The sequence below is a fragment of the Dromiciops gliroides genome, chromosome 4 (genome assembly GCF_019393635.1).
Source record: "Dromiciops gliroides isolate mDroGli1 chromosome 4, mDroGli1.pri, whole genome shotgun sequence".
Classification (NCBI taxonomy): domain Eukaryota; kingdom Metazoa; phylum Chordata; class Mammalia; order Microbiotheria; family Microbiotheriidae; genus Dromiciops; species Dromiciops gliroides.
In genome coordinates this window covers 125387773-125408363 of record NC_057864.1, presented here as the reverse complement: position 1 = coordinate 125408363, position 20591 = coordinate 125387773, and the positions used below count along the sequence as shown (strand labels likewise).

The 20591-nt window shown below is 37.2% G+C and overlaps 1 protein-coding gene across 1 annotated transcript in view; it reads right to left on the bottom strand.

Moving 5' to 3' along the window:
• The window catches only part of DISP1 (dispatched RND transporter family member 1), a 154001-nt gene extending 135129 nt beyond the window's left edge, over window positions 1–18872 (bottom strand). Inside the window, exon 1 of the mRNA XM_043964541.1 lies at window positions 18789–18872. The gene's annotated coding sequence lies outside the window, so the exon portion shown is untranslated. The remainder of the gene's footprint in view (window positions 1–18788) is intronic.
• Window positions 18873–20591: the final 1719 nt, after the last annotated feature.

Sequence of the window (20591 nt, the reverse complement as noted above, 5' to 3'; positions counted from 1 at the left end):
TTTCCCACAAAATACTTTAAAATAATGATTCACAGTGAACTTTAGAGCTACAGAAAGTATTACAAGTCAGGGGAGAGCAACTGTCCAGCCTAAGACAACCTGGAAGGATGTTAGGTGAGACCTGACCTCCCGGGGTGGTGGTGTGGCCCAAGTGAAGTTTAGATACCCAGGATCAGATACCACTGACTCAACAAACAACAAGCCCTGAGGACAGATGTGTCAGGCAACACCTTCTGCCCCGTGGACAATGTGGGGGCTAAACATCTAATTAGGGTAAAGTTGCAGGGCCCTCTGCTAATACTGGGCATGGGACTCAGGTGCACTGACAAGATACAGTCCTGTGCTATCGCTGTGAGCAAGGAGGAGTGAGAACATGCTGGTTAGTGACGTTGCTGAGGGGCAGCGACTCTGCTGGTTGTGATCACTCACAGGAGAGCAGAGTCAATTCCAGAGCAGAGAGGTGAGCAGAAGCTTGCAGCCTCTGGAGAAACCACAGGGAGTTAGAACATTTGTAGTTACAGAGTTTCTGGGGGCCATGGTCTTGGCCCAATGGTGGAAAGGAGTATATGAGATCAGGTCCCCAGATAAAGCTCAGAAAACAAGAGCACAAAAAAACCAGAAGACTGAAATATTATCCCCCACACTTTGGGGTTAAAGACCAATTCTAACATAAAGTTCACAGCCAAGAAACAAGCTGCTTAAAATTAGTAAGCAAAAGAGAAAGAACCTGACCATATGTAGCTACTATGGTGATAGAGATCTGGGTTCAAACTCAGAAAAAGACATTGAAGTCAAAACAGCTACTTCTAAAGCTCCAAAGAAAAATGTAAAATAGTCAGAATCCCAAAAAGAGTTCTTGGAAGAGCTTAAAATGGACTTTAAAAACCAAATAAGAGAGGCTAAGTAAAAATTAGGAAAAAATAAGAGTAATGCAAGAAAACCAAGAAAATGATGAAAAGATAGTCAACCAATTAGAAAAATATATCCAAAAACTTATAGAAGAAAATACCTCCTTAAAAATTAGAGTTGGATAAGAGGAAGTGAATGACTTCATAAGACACCAAGAAATAATAAAACTAAATCAAAAGAATAAAAAAAAATAGAAGAGAATGTGAAATGTGTCATTAAAAAAAACTGACCTGGAAAACAGATTGGGGAGAGACAATATAAGAACTGATGGACTGCCTGACAGTTACGATTTTTAAAAAATAAACTAGACACTAAAATTGAAGAAATTATTAAAGAAAATTGCTGTGAAGTTTTAAAACTAGAAGGTAAAATAGAAATTGAAAAAGTCTAACAATCACTACCTGAAAGAAATCCCAGGATGAAAAATCCCGGCAACAGGGTAAAAAAAAAGGAAGAGAAACAGTGAGGAAAAGGAGTAAAGGAGACAATCCCAGAGGCTGATATAAAGGAGCTGAGAGGAGATGGGAAGAAGACAAACTCTCAGATAATGAACTTTGTTTTTGCAGTAAAGTATGAGGAGTGGATCTCAGCTAAGAAGGTGGTAGGAAGGAGTACCCTAGCAAGCTTAAGGATGAAAAAAAATGATTTGGAATAGCTTCTGTAAGGAACAAGATAGAAAAGAATAAAAGGACTGTCTTGCTATAGTGGGTACCTTATTGTAGTTAGATAACATAAATTTGTGGTGTACCTAGTCAGTACCTAGTCAGTGTGATTTCCTCTAGCTCTATTCAGCAGCAAATAAATAACAATAATAACAGCAATAACAATAGCTAACATTTATATAGCGCTTTATAAATGTTATCTCATTTTATCCTCATAATAACCCTGAGAGATAGGTGCTATTACTATCCTCTTTTTGCAAATAAGGAACTGAGGCAGGTAAGTGACTTGCTTGGAGATAATACAGCTGATAGGTGTCTGAAACTAGATTTAACTTAGGTCTTCCTGACTCCAGGTCCAGTACTCTAACCTCCATGCCACCTAGCTGCCTAAAACTGAGCAAGTAGATGGTTAAGTATGCCAGGACCAGGATTTATCAAGGAATAAATTATAAAAGAATAAAAGTTTGAGGGATTCACTGGTATAAAACTCTATAGTTGGTTAACTATAGAGTTGAAATTAAGAAGAAAAGAAAGAGAAGTCAGAACAAGGATAGTAACTTGAGGAAATACTAACAGGTGGAGGGTTTAGAGGTCAAAAGGAGGGCAGAGAGAATAGATCTTAGAGGATTGAGGCATAAGAATGATAGATTATGGACAGATAAATGAATGTCAGACTTTTTAAAAAAAAAATAAGTTCCATCATGAAAATTTCTAGGACTGACATCTGTCTAAGAAGTTCACATGTGTTTTTCCAACATACCAAATAAAGTCTACTTCTCTTTAATAGGTCACTTTAATGTGTCATTGTCAATACGGGCTCAGATGAAATTAACCAGTATAAAATGGTAGTGGACCCAGTCATCACAGTTGCAGGACTTCCTCCAATTCTGTTCAAATCGCAAATAAGTAGGAGTAGAGGAGGTAGGTAGTAGGAGTAATCCAGGGTTGGGGTTTGGCAAGTTATGAACATTGATAGAGCAAAGGACCAAGGGACTGGAGACAGCAGAGGGAGAGTAGGGAGTTGAACAGACTGATTAAGGGGTTGAAATTGGGAAGGGAGGAGAGTGAAGCCAGACCAGGGGTGTTGCCTGACAAAGTACTGAGGATTGGAAAGACATGGTGAGGTCAAAAAAGGAATAGAAACCGAACAGCTAAGGTTTAATGGTATGAAAGTTGAATAATGGGTCTGTGATTGCAGCAGACAAATGGCTGCTCTTTTCCCTGCCCTTTTGTGAAGGGACGGGGGGGGGGGGGGGGGGGGGGGGGGGGGGGGGGGGGGGGGGGGGGGGGGAGAGAAGGATGTGCCAGCCCCACTACAAAAAAAAAAGGCCAGAAATGCCTAAAAGAAATGTTATGGGGGTAGGGGGCATGGAGCCAGTAATGCTAAGAAAGAGAACAAGGAAGAAGTTTGGGGAAGCAAAGGCTGCCTCTCAGCAAGATGTAGGACTTCTGAGCCAAAGCAGGAAATAAGAGGATCAGGCTCCAGTGAGAGTGAACAGGTGGAGCCTTTGGCAGAGGAGCATGCAGCACTGATACATGCTATAGAATATGTAGCATCCCAGTGAATTAAGGCTTCTGGATCTTTCCCAAGATTTATTCTACTGGTGGCCAGAGCTTCCAGGTTTTGAGACAAGATCATTATTGGACAAAGGGTTAAGAAATGGCACTTATGTAGAGATGAAATCTATTTCCTACTGCTTCACTTGGAGGACAGAATTCTAACTACCTCTGTGTTCATTACTGTCCTGAGTAAATATTCTCTATTTAAATATTGATGGCAAACCATGAATTGTTTCCAGGCACAAAATCTAAAACCTCTGGCTGGGAGAGAATAAATAAAGCCAGATGATTTTCCCAGAAAAAGCCTCTGAGGAGGGGCAAAAGTCATGATGTTGTTACTGATGCCTCCAAAAGTGAAACCAGGTGATCTATCCTTAATCAGTATGTAGCTTACATCATTAAGCATTACAAAAGAAAACATGGATTTCAAGAAGCTAAAATGGTATCGATTCCAAATGACAGAAAGCTTAACAGGAAGGGGATTTATATAGAGAGATAGTATTAATAACGATATAAATATCAGTAATAAATACTTGACATTTACATATACATTTACATATTCAAAGGGTACAAAATACTGTAGGTACATTATCTTAGTATCTCAACAGGGCAGCTTGGTGGCACAGTGGATAAAGGAGCAGGCTTGGAATCAGGAAGACTCACCTTTGTGAGTTCAAATCTGGCCTCAGATACTAGCTGTGTGACCCTGTGCAAGTTACTTAACCCTGCTTGCCTCAGTTTCCTCATCTGTAAAAAGAGCTGGAAAAGGAAATGACAAACCACTGCAGTATCTCTGCCAAGAAAACCACAAATGGGATCTCCAAGAGTTAGAAACGACTGAATGACAACAAGTATTTCAACAACCCAGGGAGAAAGGTGTTATATTCACTTCATGGATGAGGAAATTGAGACTCAAGAGGTCATGACTTCTTAATTAATATTTATTGATTATAGATGTTCCCAGATATGAATTATAAGGATAGTGTAGTATAGTGTAGTGTAGTGACTAGATAGCAGGCTTTGAGTCCAAGGAGACTTCAGTTCAAGGCCTGCCTTTGACACATAATGATCTGTGACCTAGGGAAGTTACTTCCTGTCTGTGTTCTAGGCAACTCTTTTAAAACTATAAGGTACACAGAAGGTGTAGACCTGTATTCAGAGAGGGAATTTACTCACATGGGAACTTCTTATCAAATGAGATAATATTTCTAAGGTACTTAGTACAGTGCCTGGCACAGAGAAGATGCTAAATGAATGCTTATTGTCACCACCTTGCCCCTTCCTCACTGCCATTGAAATGACTGGTCCAGTCCCTATACCTATGAATCTTGAGATATATAAACTCAGATGATGTGCCATAAAAGAAAAAAAAACAAATAATAATAAGCTTAAGATTTGCTAATAAAATTGGATTGTTTCCACCCCCCAAAAAATGTAATTTAGAGTCTTGTGTTTTTAGAGCTCCTCTAAATGCTATAAGCCATAATCTCAGAGAAAATGACCAGGTCTTTTAAAATAACAGGGTTTAATAAAAGGGCTTATGTTTTTCCTCAAAGAATATAGCTAGTGAATATCAAATGTCAACAGCTGGTCTGCAAGATATCAAGACAAAAAGGAGAAACAAAGATGACAGTCCAAATGCACTACTGATGGTGAAGGCTGGTGGGTTTAAGATTTAAATGGAAGACATGTTCCTCTGATCCATGATTCATAGGGTATATTTCTTAAAACACTGGTCCAAAATGCTTCTACTTGTATTTTTATTATGTTCTAAAATTCCAAACCCTTCAGTGTCAAAGACAGAGAAATTAAATATATTTAAAGAACAGTGGAGTTTTTGACCACAAAAATATATTCTGAAAATTTAAGTTATAGATGCTTTAAAAAACGTCTTCCCCGAGGGAATGGGGCTCACCTCATAACTTCTAGATTCCACCAATACTATTAAGTACAGAATGCAATTATTAGTGACAGGTTCATTAGATTACCTCTTACAAGTCACTAAAGCTTCCTAGAACCATAAAGGAGTCATTATAAATATAATAATGTCAAGTGTCTTTTTATTACATAAATTAATGACAAGACTCAAAGTTATTTTACAAACAATCTGATTAACATTATTAAAGATAAGCTGTACATTATCTTTGCTTTGGATAAAAGTAGTGATATCTAAGAGGATTGCTGGCATGTTCATAGTACAGAGGGAAGAAGTAGCCTTTTGACTACTGAAAATGATGGAATAAATAAGCATTTCAGGCTTTCTCCATTAAAAAATGACAAGTAGGGGGCAGCAGCTAGATGGCGCAGTGGATAGAGCACTGGCCCTGGAGTCAGGAAGACCTGAGTTCAAATTCGGCCTCAGACACTTGACACTTACTAGCTGTGTGACCCTGGGCAAGTCACTTAACCCTCATTGCCCCACCAAAAGAAAAGAAAAGAAAAAAGAAAAAATGACATATAAATCTTCAGATTATCTAGGCAGCTAAGATTTTTTATTTGAAATTAATCTAGTTCCAGCCAGAAAGCACTAATAAGCAATGTTAAATCCTAATGCTTCTGACAGACACTAGAAGACTTTTCATACTGTTTCATGAAGAGCTTTGGAATCTCATCAGAAATGCTAGTTTTAATCTTGTGAAAACATCACCATACAATTCTTCTATATAATTTATCCAGATTCACGGACCTACCTGGTCTTGATGTCTAATCATTGACCCAACAGACAAATCCATCCCTGCATGAGTTAAATAATTAAGTAGATTCAAGTGGATAAGGGATGAAAATTCAAAATCTTCAAAAATGATAATAATCTGAGAACCCACAAGTTAAAATATATAAATAGAGATTTCCTACCCCTGGCTCATTCTCCTAGCCCAGCAGTATGAAAGGCCCTAATAGCAGTAAGGCCCAGGGAAGCTAAAAGGTTACTGGAAGAGGAAGCAGAAGCACACAGGGTGAATCCTCCTATGGAGGACCAGTGTCCCTGTGAAATGGGGGAATCAGTAAATCAATATTCACTGTAGTAAATGTATTTTAAAAGTCATTGAATTAGCAAACTACCATTTGAAAATTCAAGAAGGATTTTGTTACAAACAAGTTATTGTCAAAAAATGAAAACATTAAGAACAAAGACTTTTTGGGTACATTTGAGATGACAATTGTTCTTCTATGAAAGTAAATTCCATATAGAACTAAATAGTTATTTTAATTCCTCCTTCCAGCAACTATTTAAAGGATTTCGCCAGGAAAACCTTGAATGTCAGTGATCTTAGCAAACAAGAACTAGCCTTTTAGTTTTAGTTTTAATTTTTTTCAATTAATATGCCTTTGTCTTTAGCTTTCTTCTACCTCTCCACCTACTAAAAACCAAAACAGAATAAAATCCTTGTAACAAAGCACCATGCCCAGAATCAGGAAGACCTGAGTTCAGGTCCAGCCACAGACACTTACTAGTTATGTGACCCTGGGCAAGTCACTTAAACCTGTTTGCTTAAATTTTGCAAAATAAGCAGGAGAAAAAAATGGCAAACCACTCTAGTATCTTTGCCAAGAAAACCCCAAATAGGGTCACAAAAAGTCAGATATGATTGAAACTACTGAACAACAACAGCAGAAAAAAAAAAGTGCAGAGTTGAGCAAAACCAAATCCCATGCTGTTTATGTCCAAAAAATGTGTAACTCATTATGTATATTTTAGTCCCTCACCTCTCTGGGAGAAGGTAAATAATATTCTTCAACATCAGTATTCTAGAATCATGGTTAACTCTTGCATTGAAAAAGTTCTCAAGTCTTCAAAGTTCTTTTGCTTTTACAATGTTATCATATAATTTGTCCTCCTAACTTCAATTTGTATCAATTCACAAAAGTCTTCTCATATTTCTCTGAAACTGTTCCTTTCATCATTTCTTATAGCATAACACCATTCTATTACATTCATATACCATAATTTGTTCAGCCACTCCCTAATTGCTGGACACCTTTTTAGTTTACAGTTCTTTGCCACCACAAAAGAGCTTCCATAAATACTTTTTTTTTTTTTTTGCAGGGCAATGAGGGTTAAGTGACTTGCCAAGGGTCACACAGCTAGTAAGTGTCAAGTGTCTGAGGCTGGATTTGAACTCAGGTCCTCCTGAATTCAAGGCTGGTGCTTTATCCACTGAGCCACCTAGCTGCCCCAATACTTTTGTATATATGAGTCCTTTTCCTCTTTTTTTTTTAATCTCTTATTGCAGGATAAAAAGATATGCACAGTTCAGTAACCTTTTAGATATAGTTCCAGATTGCTTTTCAGGATGGCTGAAAGAATTCACAATTCCACCAACACTGCATTAATGCGTCTGTTTCCATACAACCTCTCCAACATTTGTCATTTGCCTTTTTTTTTTGTTATCCTTGACAATCTCATAGTATAAAGCAGAACCCCAAAGATGCTTTGATTGGCATATCTAATCATTAATGATTTAAAGCATTGTTTCATATGGCTATTGATAACTAGCCTATCTCCCTTTAAGAATTGTCCATTCATATCCTTTGACCACTTATCCACTTATGACCTAGCCTCAAATGGATATTTCAATAACTGGGACAAGAAAATGAAAATTTTCATCTTTAACAGGCTGATGTTCACTTCTCAAAATAGAAAAATGAAAAATATTCAAAACAATTATTTCAAACATTTTTGTAAGTTCTTCAAAACCCCAAGTGGTCATCTAAATATATCTATGTTATCCAGTTATGATTTTAGGCATAAAATAAAAAACATATTAGAAATCTTTATTTTAAAGAAAAGTACTCTGCCAAAAGCCAGGGGATGTCATTTCAATTCTATCAGCATTTCTCATTTGCTACCTTTTAATAGAACTTTTAAAAGAAACATGGAAGCACTGAAAAGTTAGAGTAAAGCATTCAGGTCAGGCTAAATATATTTATTTATCATTCCATAGCAGAGATAAGACTTGTAGGGGTCAAACAAAAATGCAACTTTCCCTGGATTGAAGGGAAATTTCTTTAATACTGGTTTTTCCCTTATTTTGAGAAATTTTTTGTTTACCTTATTCTTAAGTTACATCTTCTCCCAAGCAAAATTTAACTCACCATTTTTCTGAGACTCTTAAAAATTGGCACATAGAAGATACATCTTAAAATGAGTTCACCAGTCAATTGTATAAAAATTAATTCAACATGCAGGTATATAAACTTCTAGAGTTTAGTGAGCCTGTTTCACATTTGTTATTATATCCTTGGGCTCTCTAATACTTTGCCTGGAATGGATCAGAAGCTTAATAAATAAATACTAGTTGATAAACTGATTGATATATAAAATGCCTGTTATGTTGCAGGTATTATACTAGGGAAATAGGAACACAAAAACTAGAAATAAAAGTCTTTCTTCGCATAGCTTATAAGACAACACAATGAGCGGAATAAGATGTGTATACAACTATAATAAAAAGAAAACTATCAGTAAAAGAAATTTGAAGAGGTAAAGGATTCTTTTCTGGTGGGAAAACTCAGGGAAGGTTTTAAAATGGACTTGATGATGCCTGAACTGGAACGAAAAGAAAGGAAGGCAAGACCATTCTCTTATCATAGAAGAATTAATTAATCAACAAACATTTATTTAGTACTTAATTTGTGCAAAGCTCTTGCCAAGGTACTAAGGATACAAAGACAAAAGTAACATAGTCCTTGCCTTCAGGGGGCTTATATTCCATCAAGGGAGTCAACATTGTGTTATTTGAAATATTGTGGGACTAGCTGGAGTTTCTAAAAATATTGCTACTTATAAATTAAAGGCTATTGCACCAGTTTTGGCAGTAAGCATTTTTTTTTTTTTGGTGCTGTAACCCAGGAATGAACCAAGCATTTATTATTAATTAAGATCCCATATTACTAAAGTATTGAACATGTGTCTATCTGACTTCTCCAATAGTTACAGGCCTTACAGGCCTGAACAGTTGTGTACCCATCATGAAGAGTCCCAGGAAAGGCAATGGGGAGAGAGGGCCAAGAGTAAGAGAGTAAGAGATGAGCATAAGAGAGAGACCCTTGTGTTCCCAGGGATTTTTATCCTCTTTCAGGTATAGGCGAGTCACCACACATTGATCTAAGCTAATTGGTTAGCATCATTCAGCTCCATTGATTGGCATGACTTGGGGGGTGGTCAAGGTGTGTTTCCTCCCCTAAAATCAGAAAGGTCAATCTGCATTCCTTTTGTTAAACTGAAGGCTCATCCCAAACTAGGGAGGGGGAAGGGGAAAGAGCAGCCAACAGTAACAGGTCTGGGTTTCTCCCAGAAGTCCACCACTAGTAATTATTTTCTCACAACATATATATGTGTATGTGTATGTATGTATGTATGTGTATATACATATATATGCAAAATAAATAGATGGTAATTTGCAGGAATGGGGGAGGTATTAAAAAATGGAGAGAGTAAGAAATACTTTCTAAAATAAAACCAAAAGATTTATTATTCACCTACTCTTTGGACATCAAGTTTTATCTAACTATCAGAAAAACAAGAATTTGTTTTAAGTATTCTGTTAAAACTGAAAAGCTCAAAATGTGGACTATTCCTTTCCATTATGTCTAGTTATAATTTACCTTCTCCCTATCCACAATATTCTGCTAGCCTATAAAAAGCTAACAAATAGTGAAATTATTTCCCTTTTAAAACAAATGTAAAGATGATAAGCCAGGAAATTTTAATTCTGCTTTCTCTTTTTCTCATTTTCCCTTCCTATAAAACCCATGGGAAGAAACTATTGAATTCAATTCTAAGTGGTGCTCAGAGAAGAAGCATAGGCATACAATGTTGATTACCATTGGTTCCAAGAGTTTTGTACAAGCCTATCACATCTTGAAAAAAAATATTACTTAGGGACCTGTTATGCTAAGCAGTCAAAAGGAAGGAGGAAGGAGAAATGGTCAAGGCTATATGTGCTAAAATGTTTCTGGCTGTTCTCAGAAGTCAAATGGCACATAGTGAAACTTTTCTTTCCTCCATAAGCAGAATGCACATTAGATATGATCACTTCCAAATTCTGAAGATGTTAGAGAACTAAGACCAAAGGATCAAAAGCATCCTACCTTGAAAACTATTCATCTTGAGCATCTCTGCCGAAGCCACCTCATCAAAGAATCAATGATGACAATGGTTTGGTGATCTCATTTCTGGTTATTTTTGTACTACTCCCTTTTGAACAGATTCTAACCAAAAACCCTCCAATCTGTATTCCAAGGAATCAAAACCCTAAAGGAGGTACACAGAGCCATCAATCTGGCACCAATTATCAATGGTACAAGAAACCAGTCCATTTGAAATCAGTTGAGATTTTGAACAATGAATTTAACAATAATAGAGAAAATACAACGACAGGTTTCCTTTAATTGGAAGAGTATAAAAAAGTTCCAGATGATCTGGCTATGATCAGAAGAACAGCAGTCAAGGAAGATAACAAAGAAGCAAGAAAATAATGGCTTATACTTCAAGCAGTCTCACAAATATTTCAGAAATGTGCTTGCCTTAACAGGCTGGATGAGAGTAACACACACCAGCTTTTATTTTGTAAAGCCCCTTTAACCTGATATCTAAGCAGAAATCTGATAGTTTGGTATCTCTAAGCCTGAGTCTTTATACATTTTTTCTTCCCAATCAAAATCCATTTTAGCTTGCTTATCTATCCCAATCAAATATCATGTTTGCATAATATTCAACTTACAAAGTCACATATTTATCATTAAATTGATCTTTATCAGGATTCTACAGCTGTAAAAAGCATAAGTGCCCCTGAAGCTTTTGGCAAATTCCCATCAAATCACTTTGAACAGCAAATCATCTGCCTTTTGGCAAACCAAATTAAACATGAAAAATCAATCTCTCTCTCTCTCTCTCTCTCTCTCTCTCTCTCTCTCTCTCTCTCTCTCTCTCTCTTTCCCTCCCTCCTTCCCTCAAACTATTATTAAAACACATATGCCAGCTCAAATCACTTTTAAGTATCTTCAACCCCCTTCTGGCAATGGATTTTTCTCTCTAAACTTCTAGGTCAAAAGACTTCCCCTATGTAAGCAGAGATTGCCTTGAATCACTCTTCTTCAAAGAAGGCTCAACACAAGACAGACTGGACTAGCACAATTCTGACACTAAACCCCTCCCTAGCTTCCTGCACCTTTGGAGCAGAGGGGGTTAGTTAATGCAAGCAGAGAAACTTCAAAGACTTGGCACATGGCCATATTTATACTCAGCTGACTTTTGTACCAAGGTAATCCTTCTTAAGGAAATTTAGCTATTACTACCCAAGGGAGAGGTACATTTTATCTCCATATAGTTATCCATTTATTATAATAATTTTCAGAATTTACATTTGGATTTTATTCTTTCAACAATGGTAGAAACTTTGGGCTGCTTCAATACATTCCAAGTAAGGATTAAAAAAGCCCCCAAACCAAAAAAATAACTACTAGCAGTAGTGCTAAGGGAGGATAGGAGAAGGGAAGACAATAAGCATTTATTAAGTGCCTACTATGTGACTGACACTGTGCTTTACAAATATGATCTCTTTTGAGCATGTAGGAAAGAGCAGAATTTAAGTTCTTTAAAGGCAGGAAGTGTTCGGGTTTTCTCTTCACATGCTCAGCACCTCACTCACTCCTTATTTAAAGCAGGTGCTTAACAAATATGTTCGATTGAAATGACAATAAAATAGCAGAGTTAGAGCTAGAAGGGAAATTTGAAGAATATCTTGTCCAAACAACCATTTTGGGTTTTTAAGTTAAAATTTTTAAGTGTGTCTTACTGATGCATCACAATATTTGCAATCCACTATCCCCTACAGATTAAACCTTTCCTTGTAACAAAGAAAAGCAATCAAGCAAAAAATGAGATCCAGTTTTAGCCCCACCTGCCAATGTATACAATACTTTATTCTCATAGTCCTTTGATACTGTTGGTGTATATGTCCAGAACTGGCATCACTGGGTTAAAGACTACAGAAAGGGGGGCAGCTAGGTGGCGTAGTGGATAAAGCACCAGCCTTGGATTCAGGAGTACCTGAGTTCAAATCCAACCTCAGATACCAGATACTTACTAGCCGTGTGACCTTGGACAAGTCACTTAACCCTCACTGCCCGCAAAAAAAAAAAAAAAAAAGACTACAGAAAGTTTTGTCACTTTTCTTATATAATTTCAACTGAAACCCAGGATAGCTGGATCACTATATAGGTCCACTAAGAGTACAGCAAAATGTCTATTTTCCCACTAACACTAGGATCATATTTTGTCATCTTTGCTATAATGAGATGAAACCTCATACTTGTTTTCATTTGTTTCTCTTACTATTAATGATTTGATTCATGTTTTCATTTGATATTTATAGTTTGCAATTCTTTTGAAAATACTTTGTTCATAGCCTTTAACCACTTATCTGTTGGGGAATGGCTCCTAGTATTACATATTTGTGTCAATTCCCAACATTTTTTTGATTTTATATTTTACATGATACACTTTTATCACTTCATTTCTTTTCTAATTACATTTTCATTGATTTTATTCATGGATAAGCTTTTTAATTTTAGTTATTCAAAACTAATTTATCTTTTATGATCTCTATTCCTGTTTAGTAAGATGTCTTCCCCTAGACATAGCTATAAAAGGTACCTGAATTCATTCTACCCTGTTTCATGATGTGACATATTCAAATTGTGTATCCACTCAGTTTATTATGGTATATGGTCAATAAACAAGTATTTATTAACTATGTATCAGGAACTAAATTAGGGTTAGGGGACTAAAAGATAAAAATGAAATAGTTGCTGACCTCAAGGAGCTTACATGGAGAGCTAAAATTGGGCAATAAGATAATGGTTTTATACTTGTTCTCTCCCAACTTGCTTTCTCGTTTTCCTGACAGTCTTAGCAAAAAAGGAATCCTTTCCCCAATAATTGATGTTCTTGAATTTATCAAACATTGCATAACTATTCTCAAATTCTTCTGTTTCTTATTTGTGAAGGGTTTACCTACATATCTTGCTATCTGCCCTGACAAGATAATTTGGTACAAGGCAGTGCTAGCAGCTGGGGAGATGAAGAAAGACTTCACATAGAAAAGGCAGTGCTGCTGCTGAACTTTAAAGAAAAGGCATGGGCCATTGCCTGTCATCTCAACTTTTGTTTTGCCACTAGACTTTGATTACTCTGGAGGAGAGAATGAGGCTGACAACTCTGCCCAACTCGGCCTCACTTAAATCCAATTCATGAGTAAGTCAAGATATCACTTCCATGATATCATCGGTCCTTTTATAAAAATGAAGGACGAAGAATAGACAACAACAACAAGCATGACTACAACACTTTGCACTATGACCTTTCTCCCCCATGTTTTCTACTTCTTGGCCTAAGTACAATAAATAAAGCAGTATTTCTACTACTACTGGAAAATTTGGTATAACTATCAACTGCCCAAGGGTATCCATTCATAATCACTGGGATTCCCCAAATACAAAACTCCCCTCCCCTGTCACCACTCCCCTTTCTGTGTTACCTCCCCTATTAGAATGTAAGCTTCATGAGGGCAGGAATTGCCTCATTCTTGTATTTTTATCCCTAGAAACTAATATAGTGTTCTGGAACAGTAGACAATTAATACATGCCTTCCCATTCATTTATTCATAGTCTACTCCACAGATTTACATTCCTTTTAAAAAAATTGTTGATGAATAATATATTATCACATAATTTAAAGACTAGTACTGAGATGACCCCTTTATTTGTACTTTTTGTCATGATTTCTCGTGAGACTATGGACCTTCTCCTCTTACAAATGAATGTTTTATTATTTTGACTAGCTCTATGGAGTATGACTAGTAATTTGATTGTCATAGTACTAAAACTATACATTTATTAAGGTAATATTGTCATATTTATTATACTAGCATGGTTAAACCATGAACAGTAAATATATTTAAGTGTCACACTGTTTCAGTCTCTACTTTTTTTTCCTATAACCCATCACTTCTGTGTACAAACATGATCCTCAGTTCTCCCTATCATTTATTTTTTATTTTTTTTGCAGGGCAATGAGGGTTAAATGACTTGCCCAGGGTCACACAGCTAGTAAGTGTCAAATGTCTGAGGTCATATTTGAACTCAGGTCCTCCCGAATCAAGGGCCAGTGCTTTATCCACTGGGCCGCCTACCTGCCCCCCCCATCATTTAAAAAAAAACAAAACAGGAAAAAAATCATTTGATCTTGTTACTACACCCCCCACCCCGTCAAGCCACACCGTTTTGTCTGCTCCTTAGTTTCTACTTTTAAAAGCAATAATTTACACTCTCTTACTCAGCCCCCTAAATAAGTTCCTATTCTCACCATTTAAAGTAATATTTATGAAATGTCTACTCTGTGCATAATTTCAACAAAAGTTACAATTTTCCACTTCCAGTTAGATTTTTATATAGTTAGTTTCCAATTAGATTTTGATATAGGGAATAACTCAACTCGAATTTTATCTCCTGAGGGAAAATTTCCTTGCTATCCTCCAGCAAATGATAATGACCTTTTCTTCCTCTGATTTCATAGACCTGTTTGTACATCTGTTTATGTTTATGTACATGGTTATTTCAGTATTATCATTTTTATTCTAGCAAGGAAAATTATTACCAAACTAGAAAAGTTAAAACAAAAATGACTAGTGAGGAGCTGAAACCCCAGACAAGTAAGAATATGTATAAAGATCACTTGGTGAACCTGAAGTGAGGTCAAATGAACTGGATACAGGAACGTATATGCCAGCTACTATAAGAATTTTCTAATATGATTGATGAACTGCCACTGGTGGTTTCTGAAAAATCACGCAAAACAGATGCCACAGAACTTGAGATGGGCAAATCCTTTACTAAGTTCCTAATTTTCAATAAGGAGAAGTGAAAGGATTCTATAATAAGTCTGATTTTGGATTTCTGCTACATTCTAGAATGTATTGTTAAAGACATAAGTTTCATGCTGGCTCAGCACATCTGCAGAGACTAGAATACACTCCTTCCTCAGCTCTGCCCATTAAAATCTCTCTCTTCCTCAAGGCCCAACTTAGATGCCATGTGTTCCATGATGCCCTCCCCAATCCCCCTAACCATAATGTATTTTCAGCTTTGGATCTCATACAGTGTGCTGTTTCACTTCTTATGAATTATTTTTCATTACATGTATTTGTGTGTGTCATATCACATTGATTGAAAGTAAACTCCATCAGAACCATTATTTTATCCCTGTATCCTAATACAGTATCCTTAATAAATGTTTGGGCAGCTAGGTGGCACAGTGGATAGAGCACCAGCCCTGGATTCAGGAGGACCTGAGTTCAAATCTGACCTCAGACACTTAACACTTACTAGCTGTGTGACCCTGGGCAAGTCACTTAACTCTCATTGCCCTGAAGGAAAAAAAAGAAAAAAATAATAAATGTTTGAATCACTGTCATCATTGCTAATATCCATGAACAACTTTCCAGTGGCCATGAAAAGGACTTAACCTACAAGTTAAAAAAAAAAAGATCAGTTATGGTTATTATGCATGTTCCTGTGAGTCATCTGCAAAGCCTTGGGTATTACTTAGCATTAGATGGATAGGGACAGCTAGGTGACACAGTAGATAGAGCACCAGCCTGGAGTCAAGAAGAAGAGTCTTCCTGAATTAAAATCCAGCCTCAGACACTTACCAGCTGTGTGGCCATGGGCAAGTCACTTCACCTGGTCTTCCTCAGTTTCCTCATCTGTAAAATGAGCTAGAGAAGGAAATAGCAAACCATTCCAGTGTTGTTGTTGTTTTTTTGCCAAGGAAACCCCAAATTATAAATGCCCCCAAGAAAAATATTTTAAAAACTGATTTTTCTCAAATAACAAAAAAATGTTTTTCCTATCCCAAATGTAAATTTTACTTAATCACAATTCCTCATACACTTTAATAGTCAGTATCTCCTTATCTCTTTCCCAGAATTAGGCCACCACATAATTAGTAGTCATACAGGCTGCACCAAAGAGGCTTTTTATAAAAGACAGAAAATTCAAATAGTATGATTATAAAATGTTTTGCTAGTTTGAGCAGGTTCCCTGGAGAAGTGGGTTGGAAAAATGGAAAATAACAAAACATTACAGCAAGCTTCAAAGTTGTTAGAAAGGGGGAAAAACAGAGGGGAAACAAATGTAACGGATGTTTTAAAAGTTTTCCTCAAGTCATTCATGAAGAAAAAAAATTCCCTCTACTTTAACCTGAAAATTTGCGGCCTTTTTTCTCCCCCTTCTGACAAAGGCATACACATTTTAAGCCCAAAGCACTCTTAAAAGAAGATCTCACCAAACTTTAATTTCCTTCTCCTTCAGCTATTGTAATGAAGTTCTTCTAAATATTTACCCTTCCCAGATGACTAAAATAGGATGAGATGGAGTTCCTTTGTAGTGCAGATGATTGGTGCAGACCTCTAGTAGTAAGAAGAAATTCTCACGCCAACCCGGAGTGGAAATGGATTTAGAAAGAGGCTCAGAGGTTGAAATAAAGTAAATCATTAAATAAAGTAATGATTAAAATATTCAAATTGAAAGATAATATGATTATTCTCAGTAATATAAAATTCTATTCCTTGGTCTTTAAGGAATTATTATGGACTAATGGGCTAAAATGAAAAGATATGGAAAATTTCAGGTTTTCATGTTTCTGTTTTAGTTGCAAATCAAATCAAATCATTTACTACATAAAGTCACTAGCAAGGAATTTTTCTTTCAAAATTTGGATACTGTTCAAATTCTGCAGCATAACAATGTCTTCTATCTCAAAAATAAATTTAATAATAAATAAAATTCAATCCAGCACCCACACCATAAAATTCCTAAATGAAGATGAGTCTGAGCCCTGTAATCTGAATTTAGGACATGGTAGACAACATTTGTTGCCAATAAGGTGAACATAGAATCTACATGTACATACACAAACTCCTGCAAAGGCTAACAAGCATTTTTTCAGTTCGTTTTTAAAGATGAAGAGGGCTTTTTCCTCAAAACTAAGAGAGAACAAAAATTCTTCTAACTCTGAAATACCAAAATAAAAATGAACTATGGAAGGTGTAAACTGTGACCAACTTTCTATACAATCAGCACATAGTCTTCATCCTAATGCCAGCAAGCCTTGCCAGCAACTCCATTAAGGAAACTGCAAAGGAAAGTCAACCTTCTTTTTTTTTTCAAGGTTACAACAAAAATAGCAGAGGGGAAGACATTGTTTCAAAAATCACTTATCTGCACATCCTGCCCATTTATTTGAAATTAATCCCAGTGAATAATTCCCTGAAATAGAAAGTTCTGTAGAAGCAGCAGCTCTAATACACAACTGATATGTCCAACTCCAATAGAATACATGACCCAGGATGCTGTTGGCCTCCAAAGTTTTTTCAAAATGAAATTAAAACTGAAATCAAATTTACTAAATATGTAATTTTCCAATTCAATGTGCCTATTCTGTGTGTTCTGCCAGAAATAGATGGATGGGAAAGGGAAATTGCATTTTGAGATGATCTATGAAAACTTAGACTTGTTCCTAAACCCTGGGATAGAGCAATACTTAAAGAATGGAAAGCAGCCAGCTGTGAAAAGGTTCTGACAAAGAGGAAGCATCACAGTCATCTAAAACAATGGCTCTTGGGGGTAGCTAGGTGGTGCAGTGGATAAAGCACCAGCCCTGGATTCAGGAGGACCTGAGTTCAAATTTGACCTCAGACACTTGACACTTACTAGCTGTGTGACCCTAGGCAAGTCCCTCATTGCCCCGCCCCACCTAAAACAAAACAAAAAAGGCTCTTCACTGCAAGAGCAGCCTATAGGAAAAGCAATCAGCCAAAGGGGCCAGGTGAAGCACTCTTCAATAGATAATTAAGAAAAATACCTTCTCTTTATTGTTCCTGTTATAGGGTTAGGGTTAAAGTTTAAATTGGCCAGCTAAACGAGGCAGGTAGATGGCACAGTGGATAGAAAATGGGCCCTGGAGTCAGGAGAACCTGAGTTCAAATCCGGCCTCATACACATGACACTAGCTGTGTGACCCTGGGCAAGTCACTTACCCCCAATTGCCTCACCCCCCCCAAAAAAGTCTCTGTCCTTTAAACTAAAGGACACACGTCTGGGGTAACTCTCCTTGAGAAGCTCAACTGAAGGATGAACACACTTTGAGAAGCAAGAAAGATAAGCCTATTAGGCATGGCTACTGCCTGAGTGGCACCAACAGGACAGAGAGAGCTTCAGAAATCAGAACAACCACCCCTCATCCACCTTCTCCCAAACCACCCCCAATAAGGGCTCAGGTGATCACCCTATCGACCATCTGGAAAAGCTATAGTCTTTCTCTTGTTCAAGGAGATAGGTATCTCAGAAAAGGTCTCTGAACCATCTACCCATAGTCAACTCTCTTGGTCAACTTTCTCTAGCGCCTTAATAAAAGATTATTTTATTCTAATTGTATTTGTGTGCAAGAGGGTGTAATTGTTTAAAGGAGAATACACAAGTACCCCCACCAACCGATTTACTTGTGACAGTTCCTTTCTCTGAAAATATTATCAGACTTCAATATGTTCAGGGATCTGTGATTTTGGTCAGCACAGGTCCCATCCCATTCATACCTTTGTTACATGATTGGTCTATTTCTTTTTCTGTTCAGATCACAGGATCATAGATTTAAAACCAGAAGGCATCTTTGGTGGTTATCAGTCCAATTCACAGATGAGGAAACTGGTGCCAAAAGGGATGATGTGACTTGTCCAGGGTTCCACAGCTAGTAAGTGACAGAGCCAGGATTCAGACACAGTTAGTTAGCTCTTCCTGATTCCAAATCCAGTATCTATCTCCTTCTCCAGGTTGATTATCAACCCAGATAAGATCCCTCCCATCACTTCGCATAAATAGATTTTAACTTAAAATGTATTTGACAGCCTATTTGAACCCATCACATAGACCTCTTCACTGCCCTTGGGTTCACATACAATTGTGACTCTTCAAAGATTATCGGATTCCAGGACTCACCAGAATACAGCATTACCAGAATAGTGGTAGATTTTTGCTTAATATCAGTTTGATGATCCCAATCTGCTCCCTGAACTATTGGCATGCATGTATGCACACACACAGGTGTGTGATATGCATATCTTATATGCCATTTATGTACATAGACACACATACACTGTGTGTAAATACACATGCACATATATAGCAGCAGCTAGGTTGTGCAGTGCATAGAGCAGCAAGCCTAGAGTTAGGAATACCTGAGTGCAAATTCAGCCCTTGGAAAGTCCCTTAACCTTTCTTTGCCTCAGTTTCCTCACTTAGCACAGAGTCTGACACATAATAAGCATTATATAAATGTTAGCTGCTATTATTATCATTATTATCATAAGCACATATATACACACATGCATATACACACATAAATACATGGTATCTGTTACAGGTTAGGACTATTAAAGTTTAACCTGGCCAGCTGACACAGGTCTTCTCCTTGAGACAAACCTTGAAGCAAGAGAGATAAGCCCATTAGACTGCTGCCTGAGTCAGGTGAGGGAGACAGAGATGGCTCAAGAGATTGGAGCCACTTCTTGCCCAACTTCCCCCAGCCACCACCAGTGCGGGATGGTCCTCCCTCGGGTGATCACCCCATTGGACCACCATCAGTCCTCTATAACAATATTTGCCTGTTTCCTGTTCAAGGAGATAGGTTTCTCAGAGAACCACACCTCTGTGCCATGCCTTCTCCCCACGAGAAGTCCAAGGACTTCTCTCTAGGTTTCCTTTCTCTAGCCCACAAATAAAATATTATTTTACTCTAATTGGATTTGTGTGCAAGAGGATGTAATTTTTTAAAGAGGAATTCCTAAGAAACCCAACCCCCACCCCCACCCCAACCTCCAATTTCCCCCTAACACTATCCAAAGTCTTAATGAAGTTTTAAGATTTAATGGTCTAAAAAGCTTAAACCTGCACTAAGACTTCTGCGATCCCATAAAGAGATAGATAGGTAGATATAAATATAGATGGGGAGAGTGAGTGAGGGGAGGGAGAGAATATAGGTAAAGATATACACATAGTATATGTAACCCCTGTATTGGGGTAAGCCCTCAACCTTTAGACATTTCCTTTGCTGAATATTACTACTTATATCATCTATAGCAATGTCATTTCTTCTTCAACTTCCAACCTTCATCAATAATTCAAAGAGGCAAATTGGAATTAAAATTTTAAAATGAGGGGGCAGCTAGGTGGCACAATGGATAGAGCACTAGCCCTGGAGTCAGGAGGAGCTGAGTTCAAATCTGGCCTCAAACACTTAACACTTACTAGCTGTGTGACCTTGGGCAAGTCACTTAACCCCAATTGCCTCACCAAAAAAAAAATTTTTTTACAAATGCTCTACTTAAAATAATTTTGATTTA